This window comes from Giraffa tippelskirchi, chromosome 1, assembly GCF_054371585.1.
Source record: "Giraffa tippelskirchi isolate mGirTip1 chromosome 1, T2T-mGirTip1v1.2.pri, whole genome shotgun sequence".
In the NCBI taxonomy this organism is placed as follows: domain Eukaryota; kingdom Metazoa; phylum Chordata; class Mammalia; order Artiodactyla; family Giraffidae; genus Giraffa; species Giraffa tippelskirchi.
In genome coordinates, this window is record NC_137275.1 from 91,162,131 (window position 1) to 91,182,941 (window position 20,811).

At 36.1% G+C, this 20,811-nt stretch overlaps 1 protein-coding gene across 1 annotated transcript in view; it reads left to right on the plus strand.

Annotated features, from left to right (window-relative positions):
• Nucleotides 1-4,374: 4,374 nt before the first annotated feature.
• The window catches only part of LOC145503943 (uncharacterized), a 359,220-nt gene continuing 342,783 nt past the window's right edge, over nt 4,375-20,811 (plus strand). The window contains exon 1 of the transcript XR_014051945.1: nt 4,375-4,675. The gene's annotated coding sequence lies outside the window, so the exon portion shown is untranslated. The remainder of the gene's footprint in view (nt 4,676-20,811) is intronic.

Below are 20,811 nucleotides of genomic sequence, written 5' to 3' on the forward strand. Positions count from 1 at the left end.
ATATCAAATTGGTGTGGGAAAGGACTCACGATTGTGGGGTCAGTTGGTCATAGCACATATTGCACTACCTAGAAGTTGATAGCCAGACAAAGCCTTGGAACTGCCCACTCAGTACAGAGCTGAAGTACTCGCTTTGGAGGTGATAGTTTGTATGGATGACATTCCATCCTCTAGGGCATAGTATATGCACTGAATCAAAGACCTTATGTGGCATTTTGCTCCCAACAAGAAAGGAAAACAAAAGTTGGGGGAAGGAGTGGCTCCATTTACCATTACTTTCAATGACCCATGGAGAAATTTTGTGATTCCTATTCTCACAACTCTGGGCTCTGAGTGGTTAAGAGGACGTAGGTTTCCAAAAAAGCATACTTTTAGCAGGGGACTCAGTAAGGGAACCATTAAATTTTAATCTACACCCTTTGGGCTCCTTGTATCCTAGGACTAATGTGCAAGAAGAGGGGTCAACATCTTGGCAGGGTAATTGACTCTAATTATGAGGAAGAGGTGGACTACACAATGAGACAGGGAGGAAAATGTGTGGAGCCCAGGTGATCCAAATGGGTACCTCTTGGTACTCGCTTTCTCAAATGTTACTGTAAATGGGTAGATATAGCAACCCCAGCCTGAGGAATGGTGACCAGGGAACCAGGATAATTGAGCATGAGGATTTGGGTCATGTCTCTAGGTAAACTTCCAAGGCTGGAAGAGATGGGCGCTAAGTATGAGGCAAATCTATTTTGGAATGCTTTCACTGTGTTTGTTTCAATTTTTTAAAATTATTTCAGAGTGAGGAAATCAGCTGGAAAAAGAGGTGCTAGAGGTGGCAGCTAATGGCACATGTAGAAAAAACTTTCGTAGTATCACTGAATACTAAATTAGTTGGTAGCAGACTGGAGTGAGAAGAGAGAAATGGATGTCTTTGATTTCAATGTTGAATTTCCAAAAGAGAAAAGCTGATACTGCTTTAGATATTGAAAACCCAGAGTCATTATGATCCAAAGTCTCAAGCAAAGACCAAGAGATCCATTAAGAAACAAACTGTTCCATACAATAGGGAGAGAAACGTCATATTTTAGGTATGTGTGGCATGAAACGGTCGATGTAAGTGATTTTTCCAGATAGCATATCTCTGTTAAGTGTTAAAATTTTAATTTTTTTCAAGGAATATTTTCAAATGTCTTACACATTTTCTTAGTTTTTTTTTTCTTTACCAAGAAAGGGTATTTGGGATTATTTAAACATTTTCTCACTGTCTCGGGACTATTGTTACAACAGTTAATGAGCCATAATTTGACTCAATAATATTTCCAATGATTATCTTATTTGGGTTGTTTTATACTGAAGAGCTTCAGGTTGCTTGCTTTTCAGTTTTTCACCTCTGTTACTTTTAGTTTTTCTTGCTTTTTTTAATTGCATAAACACAACAATGAACAAAGTGAGAAACATTTAAATTACAGGTTTGTTACATGTTTTTGGCTATTTGTTCATTGTGTATTTGTTCAATTCATCCTTTCTATTTATTTATCTTCTTTTTACTTGCTGATTCTTCACAACATTACTGGTACAGGTTATGAGAAAAGAGAGTCAAAGTACTCTATTGATAAGATCAAGTACTCTATTGATAAGATCATCCATTGTTCTAGTTGATCTTAAACAAACAAACAAACAAACAAACATAGAAATGTCCTGGCATCAGATTTTGTTTTCACTTATATTGCAAAACCACAAATAAGGTTAACATGGCTTCAGGCCTGAATTTTTATGTAATATAGAGATTACTTGAGCCTGTTCTTCTTGTGCATATGAACAAAGCCCCTAAGCAGTTAACTGACCTTCTTAACCTCAAGTGTTCTCTAGCAAGTTCAATTCTTGAGGAGCAGAGAAGGAAGCCAAAAGGGAAGGACATCATCATAGCACAATATTCGTGATTATATTTGCCAGGGAAGGCAGTGCATCTTGAGTAGAAAATGGGCTGGAGCTCGGAGGAATTGGAAGATCACAAAATGACCCTTACAAATGGCACCTGGGGCTCTGATCCTCTTCAGACATTGCGGGGAGAAGTTTTTGTAGCTGGTTTTTCACCTTCTCTTTTTGGAGGAGGGGAATAGGAGGATCAGGAGATACCTTTTTCTGCAATCTTTTGTTTTCTCTCATCTATTTGTTTTCAAAAGAAAAAACAAAACAAAACCAACAACCCAAACCGGGTGGTTCAAGATCTCATGGCTGAAAGTGCTGTAAAGAATTTCCTAAGGTTTGTAAAGCTCTTGCAGCTGAGAGCAATATCGTCTGAGTGTATAGGTCTTGAGAGTCTAACAGACTTGGGCTTAAGTAATAGTTCTGCTCTTCCAAATCAAGTGACCCTCAAGAAATACTTAATCACTTTATTTATTCATTTTGCTGTGTAGGTCTTAGTTGCAGCTTATGAGAACTTCATACTCTAGTTGTGGTGCACCATGTTCAATAGCTTAATCACTTTAAATTATAATACCCTCACCTGTGAAATACAGAAAATAATAGCTACCTTATAGAATTGAGAGGATTCAATAAGATCATATACCTGGGGAAAGCATTCAAAGAATTGTAGCATTTATAAAATACACTAATACTATTCAACTTATTGTCTTGGTTTGAAAGTTCAAGTACCTTTGTATTAAATAACTCTAACGGATCATTATCTTTGCATGCATGCTCAGTTGTAGATAAGTCAGGACTCTTTTGAGACCCCATGGACTGCAGCCTGCCAGGCTCCTCTCTCCATGGGGTTCTCCAGGCAAGAATACTGAATAGAGTTGCCATTTCCTTCTTCAGGCGATCTTCCCAACTCAGGGATCGAACCCGGGTCTCCTGTGTTTCAGGCAGATTCTTTACCACTGAGCCACCTAGAAAGGCTTGTCATTAGCTTTATGGACTGCTTTCTCTGAAGGAATGATTTTTGTCTTATCTGGGCTTCATCACCTTCCATTTTATCCTCCTTTTAAGAAGATGAGAAAGTGTTTTGAAGTATTCTCTGTGCTTTTGAAGCAGTGAATTGGGAAAGGGAAAGAAGATACTCAAATTGCATATTTTCATTCTGGCAAACCCTGGATTTGCAATTAATAGTTTGCATGGGAAAAGTGATTCTTGGCCAGTTTTAGCAATGCCAAAGCAAATCCTCTGTAGTCCACATTTCTATTTAGTTTCTTAAAAATTGTACTCTCATTTGTTATAATAATTTATATATATATATTTTTTCTTTACTATTTTATAGTATTGTAAGTAGAAGTCAAAGCCTCAAAGAACCTGAATCTGAGATGTTATTTAATTCATATACATTTGAGGGACTATGCCAGGTACTAGGCATACTTCCATGCAAAGATTTTGGTACACTATTCAGCAGACTGGACCTTTACCAATGTCAAACATTTGAAAATGAAAGAAGAGACAATTTCAGTGTCTCATTAGTAGAGAAATGGTTAAATAAATGGTAGCAAATTCATCAACGGAATGCTGTGCAGCTGTTAAAAACAATGAGGAAAAGCTGTATGCATCGAGTTGGAAATCCCTCTAAGACATTAAATAAAAAACCCAAATCTGAGAACTATGTACATTACATGACTCCATTTAGGTTAAAAGATATCACATTATCATATCCAATAATATGTATATGTCAAATATATACATTTTGTCTCTAGATTTATACTTATCCCATAGACAACAGAAACTAGAAGAATACCCATCACCTGTGACCCTGGGGAAAGAGACGGTTAAGGAGAAATTTATTGTTTTGCTCTAACAATTATGCATTATTTGAATCGCTTAGAATGTATTCTTGTTTACTTCTATGCCTTTTTGAAAAGATGAATGGACAACATATAATTGGAGTAAGATCAGGAAAACATGAATTTTTAAAAAATTACTTCTAGTTATGATAAAATTAAAAAAACATAAAAATTTACCATCTTAACTATTTTTGAGTGTACAATACCATGGTGTCAAGTTTATTCACATTGTTTTGCTACCAATCAACACCATCCACATCTGGAACTCTTTGCCTTGTAAAACTGCAATTATACTCATTAAGCAGTTACCCATTTGCTCCTCCCACAATCTTACTTTCTGCTCTTAAGATTTCTTTTTATTTTCATACAACAGAAAGTGTAAATTTTACTTTTCTTTCACTAGGGTAACACCATTTCCCAAGAAAATGATACAACTTTGCACGTTATTTCACAGCCAAAGGAACTACATCTGTTTGCTGGTGCTTTGGGTTCATTCTGTAATAGACAACTAGCTTCCAAGCCTCTTCACTGGGTAAACAGTTCTGATGGCGCCTCTTGATGACGATTCTGCTTCACACGTGCCTGCTTTAAAAAGCCTGAGTCGGCTGCATGCGCTGCCGCAGGAGGTTGGAGAGATGCTAGGCCAAGGCTCTGCGTGGCTTTGCACCCACTGGGACCTCAATCCGAAGGGGCTCCCGACAGGAGTCTGGTGCGTGTGTGGGGCTTCCTTGTGCAAGAGCTCTGACTTAGGTTTCGTGGTTAGAAACCACCATTTTCCTTAGAAAAGCCGTTGCCATTTTGTGGGTGAATCTGTGTGGTCAGCGGCGGCCCTGCTGACAGCTTTTGGAAGCCACGCTCACTGGGAGGATTTGCAACTTACCTGCCAGCTTCTGTTCCTGTGAATTTGACTTCTCCAGGTACTTCATATAAGTGGAATCATGAAGTATTTGTACTCTTGTGACCAGTTTATTTCACTCAGCGTGTCCTCAGCCTCTGTATTATGCTCTCAAGTTTTGTCCGTGTTGAATTTCCTTCCTTTTCTAGGCTGAATAATATTCGTGTGTGTGTGTGTGTGTGTGTGTGTGTGTGTAATATTCCTGTGTGTGTGTGTCAGTGTCACATTTTGTTTAAGCATTTTGTAAGTCTTTTGTAAGTGATTTTTCAGTTGGCTATAATACATAATTAAAATGTGGTTAAGGGATGGTGTTCTGTTTAAAGAAGATTGGCATAATCTCAGAGTTGCAAAAAACCACTCCACCACACACTTTTTTTTGGTCATTAGGAATATGAATCAAAGAATTCGAAAACTGAATACTTGCTCCATTAGATTGGAGAATGGATAATTCAAGTAAGACCAGACAAATATGGCATAACCTCACTATTTGAGTCTTCTGTCAAGCATTTCATCACATGTAAATTTTTGAGTGCCATTCTGTTTAAACTCCTGAAGGAATCAATTAAGTGGACTTTTAGGATATTTTACAAGAAGAGTAATTAGGAAGGCAGGGCTTTAAACTTCGCCTAGTTTACCCTGTATCCAGAGACATAACTAAAACTTTATTATATAGAAGAATGGAGGAAATTGAAAACAGAGGATTGCAGGATGTTAACAAAACATCATCCCTGTACACATAATATTTATATTGCCACATGCCAGTAGGAATTCCTTTTGCATTTTATTTTTGCCTAATTACTTATGTCAGGAATTCTGAGACAATTAGGAGCCAAAAAGGAAAGAAAAAACTTTCCCATGTTCTTCTCTTTATTAAATACTTGTGGGCTAGTTGTCTACAATCCACAGATTGCCAAAGGATGTGCTTCAGGTGTTCTTCAAAAATAATTAAAATCTTCTGTTCTCCTTTTGTATTAATACAAGGGACACATAATAACTTACTTCCATCAATCAGGATATTATATAATTTCACACAAGAATTGTGGTAGCTTTAGCAAGGTCACTGTCAGAGTTGAGGAAGGCTAGAGACCCATGTCTTTTTCTCTCTGTGGCATATTCCACCTTTATTTTTCCTTTGCCCCATTTCCCTTCTTACTCTGTTCTCTTTATCTCATTCACCCATGTAGTTGTATATCTTCAGGCTGTGATCTTCACTGGAAGTAACAGAGTAATCCTTCACTTGTTATGACTTAGAGTTAATTTTACTTTTCAGACTCATTTATTGTTGTTTCAGTAATAATTATAGCTTTTTCCACTCCCAAAGGCTATGAGAAAAGATATGTTTCCATATCTTGGCTATTGTGAATAAATACTTCAAAAAAGATGGGATATAGCTCTTCAAAATTCTGTTTTCATTTCTTTTGGGCGTATATTCAGAAATGGAATGCTGGATTGTGGGCTAGATCCTTTCATTGGAAGGACTGATGTTGAAGCTGAAACCCCAATACTTTGGCCACTTGATGCGAAGAGCTGACTCATTTGAAAAGACCCTGATGCTGGGAAAGATTGAAGGTGGGAGGAGAAGGGGATGACAGAGGATGAGATGGTTGGATGGCATCACCGGCTCGATAGACATGAGTTTGAGTAAACTCTGGCAGTTGGTGATGGACAGAGAGGCCTGGCGTGCTGCAGTCTATGGGGTCGCAAAGAGTTGGATATGACTGAACTGAAATGGGCTAGATCTATTTTTAATTTTTTTGAGGAATTTTCATATTGTTTTCCACAGTGGTTGGACCAATTTACGTTCTCAGCAGCAGTGTTAATACGGGCTTCCTTTTTAACATTTTTTTTTTGCCAGCACCTGTTCTCTCTTAAATTAAAAGACGCTTACTCCTTGGAAGGAAGGTTATGGCCAACCTAGATGGCATGTTTAAAAGCAGAGACATGACTTTGCCAACAAAAGTCCGTCTAGTCAAGGCTATGGTTTTTCCAGTGGTCATGTATGGATGTGAGAGTTGGACAGTGAAGAAAGCTGAGCGCCGCAGAATTGATGCTTTTGAACTGTGGTGTTGGAGAAGACTCTTGAGAGTCCCTTGGACTGCAAGGAGATCCAATCAATCCATCCTAAAAGAGATCAATCCTGGGTGTTCATTGGAAGGACTGATGTTGAAGCTGAAACTCCAATACTTTGGCCACCTCATGGCGAAGGGTTGACTCATTGGAAAAGACCCTAATACTGGGTAGGATTGGGGGCGGGAGGAGAAGGGGACGACAGAGGATGAGATGGTTGGATGGCATCACCGACTCGATGAACATGGGTTTGGGTAGACTCCGGGAGTTGGTGATGGACAGGGAGGCCTGGCGTGCTGCAGTTCATGGGGTCGCGGAGAGTCGGACACGACTGAGTGACTGAACTGAACTGAACTGATTCTCTCTTGTCTTCTTGATATTAGCCCTTCTAACAGGTATGAGGTGGCATTTCAGTGTGGTTTTGATTTGTGTTTCCCTGATGACTAGTGACGTTGAACATCTTTTCCTGTGCATGTTGGCCCTTTTGAGGTCCTCTTTGAAAAAACCTATTTTAGTTCTTTTGCCCACTTTTTAATTGGATGTTTGTTTTTATTATTAACTTGTATGAGTTCTTTATAAATTCAGGTATGAGCTCTTTATCTGATACATGGTTTGCAAAATTTTCTCCCTTTTTGTACATAATCTTTTTGTTTTCTTTTCTTTTTTAAAATTTTTACTGCATGTTAAAATTTTTACTAAGTACAGCAAAGTGAATCAGTTAGATAAATATAACAGTTATTTATTTATCTAATATATCAGTTAGATAAATATAATATCAGATATATATATATATCTACGTTATTTGTTTTAAAGATTCTTTTCCCATATAGGCCACTACAGAGTATTCAGTCGAGTTTTCTGTGCTATACAGCAGGTTCTAATTAGTTATCTATTTTTTAAAATTTATTTTTGATTATAGGAGAATTGCTTTACAATGTTGAGATGCTTTCTACTGTACAACAACATGAATAAGCTTTAAGTATACATATATCCCCTCCCTCTTGAACCTCTCTCCCATCCTCCCCATCCCACCCCTTTAGGTCATCATGGGGCACTGAGCTGAGCTCCCTGTGTTATATAGCAGCTTCCCACTATAGCAGCTTCCCACTAGCTGTCTGTTTTACACACGGTAGTGAATGTATGTCAGTGCTGCCGTCTTAATTGTTTCTTTTGCCCTGGGAAACTTTTGAGTTTTGTAGTTCCACTTGTTAATTCTTGGTTTTGTTGTCTGCTTTTGGCATCATGTCCAAAAAAATTGTTGCCAAGACCAATGTCAAGAAGCTTCTTTCCTATATTGTGTTCCAGGATTTTTATGATATCGGGTTTTATGTTTAAGTCATTGATTCATTTCAAGTTACTGTTTTGTGAGTAGTGTGAGATAAGGATCCCATTTTTCTGTTCTGCATGTACTTCTCCAGTTGCCCCAGCATTATTTTTTGAGAACACTGTCTTTTCCTTGTTGAGTATTCTTGGCTTCCTTGTTGAATCTTGGTTAACTGTGTATGCCAGGATATAATTCTGAGCTTTCTTTTCTGTTCCATTGGTTTATGTATATATTTTTATGCCGTTCCCAGTTCCATACTGTTCTTATTGCTATGGCTTTGTTGTACAGTTTGAAATCAGGAAGCACGATGCCTCCAACTTTATTCTTTTTCTCAGGATTGCTTTGGCTATGCAAGGTCTTTTGTGGTTCCACACAAATTTTAGGATTGTTTCTTCTGTTTCTCTGAAGAATGACGTTAAAGTTTTGATGAGAATTGCATTGAATCTGTAGATGGCTTTGAGCAGGATAATTTAACAATATTGGTTCTTCCAATCCATGAACTTGGGGTTTAAAAAAATTGTGTCTTTGATTTCTTTCAGCAAATCTTAGAGTTTTAATTATACAGATATTTCAGTTCCTTGGTTAAATTTAACTCTGAGTATTTTATTTATGATGCTGTTGTGAACGGGATAGTTTTACTTTTTTTCAGGTGGTTCATCATTATTGTAAAGGAATGCAGCTGATTTCTGTATGTTACTTTTGTATCTTACAACTTTAGTAAAACTGTTGATTAGTTCCAAGAGTTTTATTTTTGCTGACTCTTTGTAGTTTTCTACATATACAATCATATTATCAGCAAAAAGCAATAATTTATGCCTTCCTTTCTGACTTAGATGCCTTTCATTTCTTTATCTTGCCTAATTGTCCTGGCTAGAACTTCTGTACTGAATTGAATAAGAGAGGTGCAAGTGGGCATCCTTGGCTTGTTTCTGATCTCAGAGGAAAAGGTTTTCAATTTTTTCTCTGTTGTGTGTGGTGTTAACTGTGAGTTTGCCAAATGTGACTTTTATTATGTTGAAGTGTGTTCCTTCTATATCCATTTGTTAAAGAATTTTTTATCGTGAAAGCATATTATATCCTGTCAAATGCTTTTTGTGTGTCTGTTGTAATGATTATGTGATTTTTTTATTTTGCTGATGGGATAAATTATAGCAATTGACTTTTATATGTTGAACTATTATTGCCTTTCAGGATGAATCCCACTGAGCATGGCACATTATAATTTTACTGTGTTCTTAAATTCAGTTTGCTAATATTTTATTGAGAATTTTTGCATCTGTGTTCATCCGGGGTATTGATCTATAGTTTTCTTGTGGTTCCTTCACCTGGTTTTGATGTCAAGGTAGTGTAATAGGGGTGGGACGGGAGCATGGCCTTTGGCCTCTGTGGCAGTGGTCTCAATGGTAGCAATTTTCTTGGGTTGCAGTCTATAGGACCCGGCCCCCCGTTTGCTTGCTTGTCCCCTTCCCTGGAGCAGTTGCGAAGCAAGGCCTGCCCAGCAGGGCACTGAGGAGGGGGACTGGGACAGAAGGCTGCAGGAGCATCAGGCACACGCAAAGCTGCGCACACAGCTTCCTGCTTAGGTGAGTCTGGGCTGTTTCAGGAAGCAGAGTAGGTGCACGGACAGGTAGACCAGCAGACTGGCAGAGATGGTGCTGCTATGTCTAACCATGAATTAGGGTGACCCTCTGTTGGTGTCGAAGGCCAGTTGAAGATGCTGTGGCTGGAACATTGTGACCTGACCATGACCTGACCCGCATGGGCAGCTGCAAGAACAAAGGATCAGACACCAAGAATTTTGCAACAACTAAGCACACCTGTCCCTCACCTTGCCTATAAAACGGCTTTGCTGAACGCCTTTGGGGAGTTCAGGATTTTTTAAAGGCATGAGCCACTCGTCTCTTTGCATGGCCCTGCAATAAACCTCTTTTAGCTTCAGACTCTAATGTTTTGGTATTGTTTGTCTTTACTGTGTGTTGAATGCACATTATTGCATCCAGAAACAGTCATGCTGGCCTCATAGAATGAATTTGGAAGTGTTCTTTTCTCCTCGATATTTTGGAAGCATCTGAGAAGGATTGGTGTTAACTCTTCTTTAAATATTGGCTAGAATTCACCAGTGAAGCTGTCTGGTACTGGAGTTTTCTGTGTTGGGAGGTTTCTATTATTGATTAAATCTCTTTACTCATTATTGGCCTCCTTATATTTTCCATTTCTTCCTGATTGAATGTCGGTAGGTTGTGTTTGTAGAAATGTATCCAGTTCTCCTAGGTTATGTAACTTATTGGCATGTAATTATTCATAGCAGTCTATGTATTTCTGTGTAGTATTAGTTGTAATGTTGCCTCTTCAATTTCTAATTTTGTTTAAGTCTTTTTTCTTGGTTAATCTTTCCAACGTTTGTCTATTTTGTTTGCCTTTTCAAAGAACCAGAACACTCTTTTGTTGTTCCTTTCTATTGTTTTTCTGGTCTCTATTTCATGTATTTCTTCTCTGAGCCTTATTGTTTCCTTCCTTTAGCTAACTGTGGGCTTGATTTAATCTTTGTCAAGGTCCCTGTGGTGTAAAGTTAAGTATTTTAATCAAAATCCAAGTAATTTCTTAATATATGCATTTATTGCTGTAAACTTTCCTCTCAAAATGCTTTTGCTGCCTCTCGCAAGATTTTATATATTGAATTTCCATTTTCATTTATTTTAAGATAATATTTAATTTCATTTTTGATTTATTTTTTTTGACCAATTGGTTGTTTAGAAGTGTTAGTTTCTGTATGTTTGTCTTATCACTTTCCTGTTGTTGATATCTAGTTTCATATCATTGTAATCAGAAAATATAGTTGTCATAATTTAAATCTTCTTGAATTTGTTTACATTTGTTTTGTGTCCTATTCTAGATGTATCCTGGAGAATGTTCCATGTGCCCTTAAGAAAAATATGTATTTTGCTGCTGTTGGATGGAATGTTAAGTGTATATTTGTTAAGTGTGTATTTGCTAAGTTTATGGTTTGGGCTTCCCTGGTGGCTCAGCTGGTAAAGAATCTGCCTGCAATGAGGGAGACCTGGGTTTGATCCCTGGGTTGGGAAGATCCCCTGGAGAAGGGAAGGGCTACCCACTCTAGTATTCTGGCCTGATTAACTCCAAAATTAACTGTTGATTTTCTGTCTGGGCTGTCTATTGTTTCTTGATAGTGGGGTATTGAAATCTCCTAATATTATTGTATTATTGTCTAGGTCTATCTTAAGATCCATTGTATTTGCTTAATATATTGGTGCTCAGTGTTAAGAAGATATATGTATATGTATATTTATGAGCACATATATAATTGCTGCATCTTGATGTCTTGACCCCCTTTTCATTTTATAATGATCTTGTTTGTCTCTTGCTACCATTTTTTGACTTGAAGTCTATTATGTTTTGTAGGAGTATGGCTGTACCCACTTTCTTTTGGTTTCTTCTTGCTTAGACTATCATCTTCAGTCCTTCCCTTGAGACTATGTGTATCTTTAGAACTGAAGTGAGTCTTCTGTAGGTAAAATATGGTTGATCTTGTTTTTTTAATTCATACAGTTATTCTGTATTTTTTGATTAGTGAGTTAAGTATATTTACATTTAGAATGATTATTGATGTGTAATAATATAATACTACCATTTTATCTTTTCTGGTTATTTTGTATCTCCCTTTTTTTTTTCTTTCTCTTTCTGTCTCATTTGTAAGTTGGTGGTTTTCCATAGTGATTTATTCAGTCCCCTTTTTTATGTTTTGTGTCTCTGCCTTATATTTTTGCTTTGTTACCATAAGTTTTACATAAAACATCTCATAAATAAAGACCCCTTTTTATGCTTTATAGCAACTTACTTTCAATCATGAAGGTTCCATTCTTGTTCCTCATCTATGTTTTGATGTCACAAATTATCTCTCTTTAAGCTGTGAGTTTGTTACCAAATTGTAGTAAGTATAGTTATTTTAAATTGTTCTTTTAATGTTTATGCTTAAATTAAGTGTTTAACACACTTCTAAAATAGAGGCTTTATTTTATATTAAAATTTATAATAAAATTAAAATATTTAAATATATTAAAATTAAAATATGTTAAAATTAAAATGTATTTTATATTAAATTATAAATTATCAGCTAATTTGGTAAATTTTATAAATTTATAACTCAAGTTATATTAAAATGCATTTTATATTATTTTATATTAAAGGAACCTTATTTTATATTAAACTGGGGCTTCCCCAGTGGCTCAGCGGTAAAGAATCTGCCTGCAGTGCAGGAGCTATAGGAGATGCGAGTTCAGATCTCCTGGAGAAGGGAACAGCAACCCACTCCAGTATTCTTGCCTGGAGAATCCCATGGATAGAGAAGCCTGGTGGGCTATAGTCCATAGCGTCGCTAAGAGTCAGACATGACTGAACGACTAAGCACACACACACAAAATAAAGTTATACTTTTCTAATTCCAGCTGTCTATATATCATCTTAGAGTTTTGTGTACTTTTGAATTTATTTCAACTTGAAGAGTTCCCTCCAACCTTTCTCATAAGGTACATCTGGTAGTTGTGAGTTCCTGCAGTTCTTTTTTGTCTGGGAAAGCTTTTATTTTTCCTTCATATCTGAAGGATAACTTTGTTGGATAGAGTATTCTTGGCTGGCAATTTTTATCTTTGGATAATTTGAATATATCAATCTACTTTCTCATGGCTTGTAGATTATCTACTGAGAAATCTAATAATAGCCTAAATGGGAGTTCTTTGTAGATGACTTTTTTTCCTACATCTTAAAAAAAAATGTCTTCATCATTAACTTTGGCAGTTTCATTATGATGTGTCTTATAAAGTCTGTTTGCATGGAAATAATAAAGTGTTCTGTTAGCTTTGTGGACTTGTGTTAATATGTCCAGTTCTTTCCCAAGGGTTAGAAAGTTCTTAGCTATTGTTTTTAAAACAAAATCTTTGTCCCCTTCTTTTTTCCTTCTGTAAACCCATTATTCTTATGTTGGATTTTCTAAGGGAGTCTGATAACTTGATAGGGTTTCTTCACTTTTAAAAGATCTTTGTTCTCTTTCCTCTTGCATTTGAATCATTTCTCAATTCCTAACTTTCAGGTTGCTTATTCTCTCTTCCATCTGATCTGCTCTGTTTTCAGTGCTTTCTAATATATTCTTCATCTCTTTTTCTTTTTATTGTATTTAGTTTTCCAGGTCCATCATTTCTATTTGGTTCTTTTTTAAAATTTACATCTCTTAGTGAACTGTTAATTTTATTCCTGAGTTCACTGCCTTTTTTGAGTATTCTTGCAATATGTTGAAATTCTTCATAATACCTGAATTCTCTATCATATTACAATATTTTGTGTCCAGATTCAGTTGCAGGAAAATTGTCATTTTGTTTTTGTGATACCATGTTTTTCATAGTGCTTGATGAAATGTGCCTCTGCTGCTGCATTTTAATTAGCAAGCAACTTTTATTTTAGGTATTAAGGCTGTTTACTTTAATTCTAACAATTCAGCAGGTTGTCAATTGGAAGACTTTCGTTTTCCAGAAGGTGGCACTAGAGCACAAGTTTTTGGTTTTTGTTACTGGTAGTACAGATGGTGACTGCAGCCTTGAAATTAAAAGACACTTGCTCCTTGGAAGAAAAGCTATGACCAACCTAGACAGCATATTAAAAAGCAGTCTAGTCAAAGCTATGGTTTTTCCAGTAGTCATGTATGGACGTGAGAGTTGGACTATAAAGAAAGCTGAGCACCGAAGAATTGATGCTTTTGAACTGTGGTGTTGGAGAAGACTCTTGAGAACCCCTTGGACTGCAAGGAGATCCAACCAGTCCATCCTAAAGGAAATCAGTCATGAATATTCATTGGAAGGACTGATGCTGAAGCCGAAACTCCAATACTTTGGCCACCTAATGCGAAGAACTGTCTCATTGGAAAAGACCCTGATGCTGGGAAAGATTGAAGGCAGGAGGAGAAGAGAACGACAAAGGATGAGATGGTTGGATGGCATCACTGACTCAATGGACATGAGTTTGAGCAAGCTCCTGGAGTTGGTGATGGACAGGGAAACCTGGCTTGCTTCAGTCCATGGGGTTGCAAAGAGTCTGACACGACTGAGCGACTGAACTGAACTGAACTGGTGCTGACTTGTAGCTAAAGTTGGGAGTGTGCCTATTTAAAAAAAAAAAAAGAGAAAAGCTAGCATTAAAAAAAATAAAGTTGATGGCAAGAGTTGGGGGAGGTGTATTCTTAGCACTTGGGTTCTTGCCCAGTAGGGGAGGTCCCAGAGGGAATGGAGGGGTACAAGATGTCCATAGGCAGACCTTTTGCTGACATCTTGGACAGATGGTGTGAAATGCATTCCTTCAATTCTCTGTCTGCCTTCTTCCCTTTATTTTCCCTCCGCCTAGTCATGGAGACCTCTTTTCAGAAATCTGATTGCAGGAGAGCAATGGGACCTTCTGCTGTAGCTCTTGTGGCCAGGCAGAATTTTAGCTTAAATGTCCTCTGCTAGAGGAGTTGCCACTGCCATTGGTGTTGGTGTCACTGCTACCTCCACTGGCCCAATGCTACTGCTGCCACACCTTGTTTGACTCTGTATCCTCCACCCAGGCCTAATCCACCCACTTTTGGGTGCATTTCTGAAGTGTTCTGGTGTGTTGTGTTGAGGAACTTGGATAGGTTATAGATATCCAATTAGTTTTAAATTGAAGAGAGAGAAAAAAGAACAACTCATACCAACCACCATGATGCTGACCCCAGTCTTCTTAAATCATCATTTTTAACCTCATAATGTGGCTAATGAAATGCCATCCCTACTATGCTTTCAATGATATGCTTTCATTATTCGTGTAATATTTAGAGGGTTGTTTCTTTTTAAACCAGTTATCTATGTTGTGGTTAATTTGGTTAGAAATAAAGTTAATGTTGATAAAATTAGAAATAGAACTTCATGAATTCAGTTAACTGAGCAAATTAATAGTATATTATTTTGAAATACTCAAAAAGCATACACATAAACTTTCTTCCATCAGGATATTTTGTGTTCCATAAGAGAGAATTTGATCACATCACATAGTATTAGGGATCCAGTGATCATCCTTATTATAATTAAACCCTAATTTCTTTTCTGTTTTTAATGAAAATAAAAATATAAATATAAATTCTAATATGTACTTTACACTTATGAAAAGGGCATCTTTCACACCCAACCTTAGAGACATCTCCTATAGATTAAAATCTACACTCCTCAATGTAACTATTATTGGGGGTTAGTGTTTGTATGATCTATATTTTGCATCAGTTTCCTTTTAGCCTGCTCAAGTGTTTATACTTAACACAGGTTTATAGCTTATAGTTGGGTCTTGCATTTGAATTTAACAATATTTTTCTTTTAATTGGAGTATTTAGGCCATTTATATTTAATGTAACTATCAATTTGTTCAGCTTTTAAATTTACCATCTATTTGTTTTCTGTTTTTCCCATCTTTTTTTTCTTTTACCATTTCTCTTCTTTTGAATAGAGGTTTTAATGTATATCTGTAATTTCAATGTTGATTTATTTCCTTTTTTTGTATTGGTTTTCAAATTTTATCTTAATGTATTGCAATCTACCCTCCAATATTACTTTTTTATAATAGTATACTTCCATTCTCACTTACCATTCTTGGTGCTCTTGTCATGCGTTTTATTTTATATTTGTCATAATATGTTATTATCATTATTATTATTTTACTTCAGTCAACCATAATTTAAACTAAAATTTAGAATGAGAAAACATTTTATATTTACCACATGCTTGGGCTTCGCTGGTGGCTCAGATGTTAAAGAGTCTGCCTGCAATGCAGGAGACCCGGGTTTGATCTCTGGGTTGGGAAGATCTTCTGGAGAAGGGAATGGCAACCCACTCCAGTATTCTGGCCTGGAGAGTTCTATGGACAGAGGAGCCTGGCAGGCTGCAGTCCATGGGGTCGCAAAGAGTCAGACATGACTGCACGGTGTCAGACTTGACTAATACTTTCACACTCTCACTAACATTTTCAGCACCATTACTGCTTTAGTAGAGCTCTAAATTTTCATCTAATATATTAAAATGTATTATAATATTTTTACTTCCGCTAAAAATTTTTTCTGTTACATTTCTTATAGTGCACAGCTGTTGGTAACAAGTTCTTTCTGTTTTTATTTACCTTAAAGAAGAGCTTTGTCTTTTGCCTTTCTTTTTAAAGATATTTTTATAAGAAAATTGTTCCTTTTAGTAATTTAAAGATGTTGTTTCATCTCATCTGGATTGAATATTTTATGAAGAGATATCTGTGCTTATTTTTGTCTTTATTCTGTAGTGTTTTAGTGTTCTCCAGAGAAAAGAACCTATAGGATAGATAGGTAAATAGACAGGTAGGTAGGTAGGTAGGTTGATGAAGCAGTTTATTATAGGAGTTGGCCCAAGTGATTATGGAGGCCAAGAAGCCCCCAATTTGTTGTCTTCAAGCTGGAAGCCTAAGGACACAGATAGTATAGTTCCAGTTCAAATCTGAAGGCCTAAGAACCAGGGAAGCCAATTGTATAAGTCCTAATTTGAATCCAAGGATCTTAGAACCAGGAGGACCTATGTAAAAGGACAGGAGAAAATGGATATTGCAGCTCATGCATGAAAGCAAATTCTCGTTCTTCCACCTTTTTGTTTTGTTCAGGCCTTCAGACAATGGGATGATGTCTACCCACATTGATCAGGGTGATCTTTTCAATCTACTGATTCAAATGTTAAACTCTTATGGAAACACCCTTACAGACACACTCAGAAATAATGTTTTACCACCTATCTGGGCCTCGCTTAGCCTTTGAGTTGACATAAATTAACTGTCACATGTAGTTAAAATGTTTTTTTTTTTTTCCCCCTCTGACACTTTTTTCTCTTTATTGCTAGTTTTTCATGAATGGATTATGATATGTATGATTTTTATTGTGTTTATCCTGTATTGGTTTCATTTGGCTTCTTGTTTGTTTTGAGATTATAAAGTTCATCTAATTTGAAAAAGTTTTCAGCATAATTTTTCAGATAGTCTTTGTCCTTCACCCCCTCACACACACATTTTGCAACTCGAGTTAAATATATCTTCAGGCCTCTTAACATTCTTCCGTAGGTCACTGGAGATATTATTATTTTGTTTTTAGTCTTTCTTTTCTCTCTTATTCAGAATGAGAGTTTCTGTTGCTATGGTCCAAGGTCACTGATCTTTTCTTCTAAAGTGTTTAAGCTTTTTCCTGGTTCCATGCAGTAATTTTTTTATTTTCCATATCTCCCACGTCTATATTTATTTATTTGTGATGGCTGTTTTAAAGTCCTTGTCAGCTAATTCCATCATTTCTGCCATTATTTATGAGAATATTTTTATTTTCTGTTTTTTCTCTGGGTATGTTTATTGACATAACTTGCTATTTTTCCTTGTGTGGGGCATAGTGAATGTTACATTGTTGAATATTTGGATTTTGTTCTGGCATATTAGCTTGCAATTAGTAAAGTTATAGATTAGCTAAACCCTTTGAGGATTATTTTTTACATTTTTTAAAGCAGGCTTAGAATAGTCTAATAATAGATTATGCTTTATGCTAAGATGTGTCCTTTATAGGATTTCTACTGAATACTTAGTGACCAGTGATGAATCTCTGCTTTCACTGGTCAGAGTTTGAATATCTCCCAGCCCTAAAAAAATGTTTTGGAATTGGCTGCTTACCACTTACCTTTTGTTTGCTCAGTCTCACAAAATTTCATCGTATACTAGAGTGTCTTAGTATTCAGTAAAATGCAAGAGTGAAAAAAAAGAAGGTGAAAGTGTTAGTCACTCAGTTGTATCCAACTCTTTGCAACATCATGGACTGTAGCCTGCCAGACTCCTTTGTCCATGGAATTCTCCAGGCAAGAATACTGGAGTGGGTAGCCATTCCCTTCTCCAGGGGACCTTCCCAGCCCAGGGATTGAACCCAGGTCTCCTGCGTTGCAGGCAGATTCTTTATCATCTGAGCCACCACGGAAACCTCAAAATGTCAAGAGACCCCTGAATATTTCTAAAGCATCTTTTTCAGCCTGTAGCTCCCTGGTTAAACTTTCATCCATAATTCCAACTAGTTCAAGTTTCTTGATCTCAGACAAGAAAATTCAGTAGACTTTTGGGTTTTACTTGGGCTTCCTCTCTCTGCATAATGTTCTGGAATGTTACTCCAGCCAGAAATCTGAGACAGTTGCAATGCTCATCTTATTTATTTTTCTTCTTTCAGCAATCAGTTTTCTTGCACTTCGGATTATTAAATGTTTGAAAATAGTTGTTTCATATATTTTGTCCAGCTTTCAAGTTGTTTACAATGATGGGGCTTAAGTCTTTTCATGTTACTTATCCATGGCCAGAAATTGATTCAGTTTGGATAATTTTTTTTTTAAAGTTTCATTTCATTTAATTCTCTTAAAAATGTGTCGATGCAGATTTATTTTTATTTATCCTTCTTGTTACATGTTATGAATTTTTATATATGCAGAATTATGGTCTTTATCAGTTCTCAAAACTTCTTTATCATTACAGAATTACATCTTCTCTACTTCCTCTATTCTTTTATACTGTTACTCTGATTAAGCTATTTGTTGAACTTTCTCATTCTGTCTTACATTTTTGTTAAATATCATTATTTATCCTTTTGACTCTCAGTGACTCATTTTGGATAATTTTTTCAAATCTTTTTTCACTTGACAAATTTTCGTTTTTGTGTCTCATCTATTAATTAATTGAGTATATTTATTTAAAACTTTAAATTTTATATCTTCCCAGTTTTTTGAATTATTTGGTTAATTAGCAGATATTTCTAATCATTTTATAATGTCTTATTTATTTTTGAATTTTAAATTTCATTTTAATACTTCTTTAAATATTTCAAACATAAGTCTTCTAAAGTCTTATCTAGCAATTCCATTATTCAGGTTCCTACAGTGGGCAGGCTTCTGACTTTCACTTATGGTCGGCTTATTTCCTTGTGTAATTGGAACTTATGTGGAATCCTGGAGTCATAAATCAGTATTAATTTTCTTTGTGGAGGATTTGCTTTAACTTCTTGCTTCTTCTGAGATTCTGATTGTTACTATGAACCTGGGAATTAAGTACCTGTCAACTAGCTCTGCCTAATTTGGGAATGTAGTATTTAACTGTTAACATTGTCATCTGCTCTAAATACTGGTGTTAGGGAAAACCCAACCTTTCTGTATGCTTATTGATTATTCTTATTTTTCAAGTTTCAGTTTACTGTTCTTAATTATTTGTTTTTGTTTTGTTCCTTAGATTTCTTTGCTCTTTTGTCATGCTCTTAAAATGTTTGTTACAGTTCTTTATTGGATTGGGAAAGACCTTCTGTGTATCCCAGGTATGATGTCTTCATAGTATAGAAAGAAGAAATCCCTGCCTTTATTTTTAGCTTCATTTCTTGACAATTCCCTTCTTTTACCTTGTGTTCTAGGACAAAATTACTTGATAGTTTAATATGTGGACTCATATACTAATTCCTAGGAATGCCCTTCTAGCACTTGTGTACTTGATACATATTATCTTGTTAAAGTATCACTGTGTCTTTGAAACTTTCCTAGAATTATAGCTATCTCATTAATATCACTGATCTTTGTGCATAAATCTGAAAACATGTGTACCACAATGAAATGAAACTAATGTGTTTCCATTCTATTTTAGTTGTATACTTTTTAGCTAGGGTTTATTTATTTTTTAAATTTTCTTATCTCTTGTGCTTAACATAGTATGGGATACAGAGTGCATATTAAGAAATGTGTTGAATGAATGGGCATTACTTCAATATAACTTATATCAGGAAAGAGTATTGTTACACATCTGAGGTAATAATACATACCAAGGTAAGTGATGATCTCTCTGAGTCTAGAAAAAGGAGAGCCAAAAATTAAAAATTTTAGCCGCCAGGTATAATCTATGGAGGGTTTTCTTAATTCTAATTTCTCAATTATGTCACTTGGTACCTTTATTTATTAAAGATAATTACCTACTCAAAGCAGTCGTTCAGTCGTGTCTGACTCTGCGACCCCATGAACCACAGCATGCCAGACCTCCCTGTCCATCACCAACTGCTGGAGTCTACCCAAACCCATGTCCATCGAGTCGGTGATACCATCCTCTGTCGTCCCCTTCTCCTCCTGCCCTCAATCTTTTCCACCATCTGGGTCTTTTCAAATGAGTCATCTCTTCGCATCAAGTGGCCAAAGTGTTGGAGTTTCAGCTTCAACATCAGTCCTTCCAATGAACACCCAGGACTGATCTCCTTTAGGATTATTCTACCTACTGAGCTATATTCTAGTAGAAATTTGGTTATCCGTGTAAATTTCCTTCATATAAGAAAATAGTCAAAGTGAACACTATAATTTTACCCTGTTAGAATTTATATTTTTCATGTAAAATAATAAATAGTTACTGTAAATTTTTTAAAAATTTTATCAGCCTATCCTGATAAAAATGGTTATTATATCTGTATCAACTGATAAACAAATTTATGCATGGACAGTATTGAAAATCATACCCTAGACTTGAAGTAACCTCATAAAGTTGTTTTAGTTTTTATAACATGAGATAGAATATTATCAAGTTGTAAAATTCTGAGTTCCAGAGCCAAGGGCGACTTTTCTAACATTATATATAACTTTTCCATAAGGCTGGAGGCGTTTTTCAGTTAATATTTGAGTCAAGTAGAATCTACCATTTTTATTAGCCACAAC